The sequence below is a fragment of the Triticum aestivum genome, chromosome 1A (assembly GCF_018294505.1).
Source record: "Triticum aestivum cultivar Chinese Spring chromosome 1A, IWGSC CS RefSeq v2.1, whole genome shotgun sequence".
Classification (NCBI taxonomy): domain Eukaryota; kingdom Viridiplantae; phylum Streptophyta; class Magnoliopsida; order Poales; family Poaceae; genus Triticum; species Triticum aestivum.
In genome coordinates this window covers 508,729,503-508,731,695 of record NC_057794.1, presented here as the reverse complement: position 1 = coordinate 508,731,695, position 2,193 = coordinate 508,729,503, and the positions used below count along the sequence as shown (strand labels likewise).

The window sequence follows — 2,193 nt, the reverse complement described above, 5'->3', positions numbered from 1 at the left end:
TCGGAGATGGTGTGGTTTACAAGCGGCCACAGGTGAGGTCTACTTGAAACACGCCCAAACTTTTTACCGGAATATTGACCGATATTTTAAAGATTGAAATATGAAATAAGGGGAGAAGGTATCATTTATAAAAACAATGAAATAAAAATAGAATAAGAATACAATAAAAAGAAAACTAAAATAAGTATCATAAAAATACAATGAAATGAAACACATAAATTATTAAAATTAAAATTAATAAACTTTTTGTATTGAAATAAAACAAAAATAAAAATATTTTTTATAAACCATGCGTTTTTTCCTATGGCACTAGGCTTACCCTTATGCACCAGGCTTATTGAGCGCGGGACTTAGCGAAAATAAACGCGCGAAGGCCTCATTTTGACCCAAATCGACCCGCCCACTATCTCTCCCCGCGCCTCCCCTGTCTCAACCCCGCGCCCTCCCCTGTCTCCTCCCACGCGCCGCTCCTCTCCTCGCGCCGCCGCCCACCCTCCATCCATCGGCCACCTTGCCGTCACCCCGCCCGGCGCCGCCCTCTCCTCGGCGCACAGATCCCCCCGCCTCCTCTCCAACCCCGAGCATGGGGAGCCCTGAGCCGGCCCTCCCATCGGCGCCGCCGCCCCTCCCCGTTCGCTAGGGTTCAGGTCGTCCGGCCATCTCCGCTGCCCCACCCTCCCTCCGCCGCAGACCCCCCCCCCCCCCCCCCCCCCCGCCCCCTCCCCGAGCATGGGGAGCCCCGAGCTGGCCCTCCCATCGGCGCCGCTGCCTCTCCCCGTTCGATAGGGTTGAGGTCGTCCGGCCATCTCGGCTGCCCCACCCTCCCTCCGCCGGCAGGTCCCTCCCTCCCTCCCTCTCTCTCTCTCTCTCTCTCTGTGACAACATCTTTCTCTGTTGACCAGGGCCCGGCTCCTCAGGCGGCAAGGTGCTCCGGCGTGAAGGTGCTCCGGCGTGCCCCTGCTGATCTCCTGCTCGTGGAACAACTGCATCAGCAGGAACACATGCTGCATCTGGTTTTGGTTCCCCTCCCTCCCACAATTGCATCTTCAGAACACCTGCATCACACACATACACACAGTGCTCAGGGTTCATACAAACAGGGGCGAAGCCAGCAATCTGGCAAGATTCGGCACCCGCCACACCTAATATTTGGTGCAAATAATTACTCATGTAGTACGTGTTTGGTTTTAGCTGAGTCCTGCGTCCATGCCGGCGTACTGGGCTGACTGCTAGTTTGTCGTCAATGGATAATGAGCCGTGCTTCTGGTTAGATATTTTGAGTGCCAATACATAACCTCAGTTGTATTTGCTGAACATAAAGTCATATATATATATATATATATATATATATATATATATATATATATATATATATATATATATATATAGCTAGTATTCTAGCGACCTCTTGCATATAGTCATTTCTACTATCTAGTACTGAACACAGCATGCATATTATCATTCTGTTTAGAGTACCTTTTTTCGGCCTACCCTTTTGGTTACTTCAGTTCCATAAACCACAAGTCTGCATAATGAAGTACTAGTAACTAGGGATGATATAACATGAGGTAGATGATGATTACCAAACATGCTGGGTGGCCTACTTGTGCCTACTTGTGCCCTTGTTGCTGAACTTGTGCCTACTTGTGCCCTTATTGGATATTATTGCTTCTATTGCAGAATAGGGAGAGAGGTGAGGGCGAACCGCGGCTCAGTACCTTCACGGGATTATGTCTTTCCCGCACGTCAAAGAAACCTGAAGGGGGGGTGGGTCAACCTAGGATCTGGCTTGAGGATTGATGCATATAGTGGGAAGTTCAAGGAGCACAATGGGCCCGATTCTGATCCGGCCTCACAGGACATTGACGTTACGGTTTGAATTTAACTTTTACCAGGGCTCAGGTGGTAAGCACATTGACAGGATCGACGATCGACAACCTGGGCAGCGCTGTCGCTGTCGTGCGTGGGGAAACCAGCACTGTACCAAGGTCAAGTGCATTGAGCTCATCCATTGTGGTTTAGATCAGCTTTTGCCTTGCCTTGAATGCTCTTGTTCATATTTATGCATGTTTCCTGATTTCCCTTTTCTCATCTGTGATGTGATGCTCATACGAAAAGGAAGAGTAAGAAGAAATCTATGAAAGATGGTAAATTGGCAATAGAAGAACATGTAGGTGTAGAAGCTGGTTGATG

The 2,193-nt window shown here is 48.9% G+C and overlaps 1 long non-coding RNA gene across 1 annotated transcript; it reads left to right on the top strand.

Moving 5' to 3' along the window:
- The first annotated feature begins 703 nt into the window (after nt 1-703).
- Nucleotides 704-1,972, top strand: LOC123164085 (uncharacterized). The gene is made up of 3 exons (XR_006482166.1): nt 704-837; nt 903-1,013; nt 1,681-1,972. It is a non-coding gene; the product is annotated as an uncharacterized lncRNA (long non-coding RNA).
- Nucleotides 1,973-2,193: the final 221 nt, after the last annotated feature.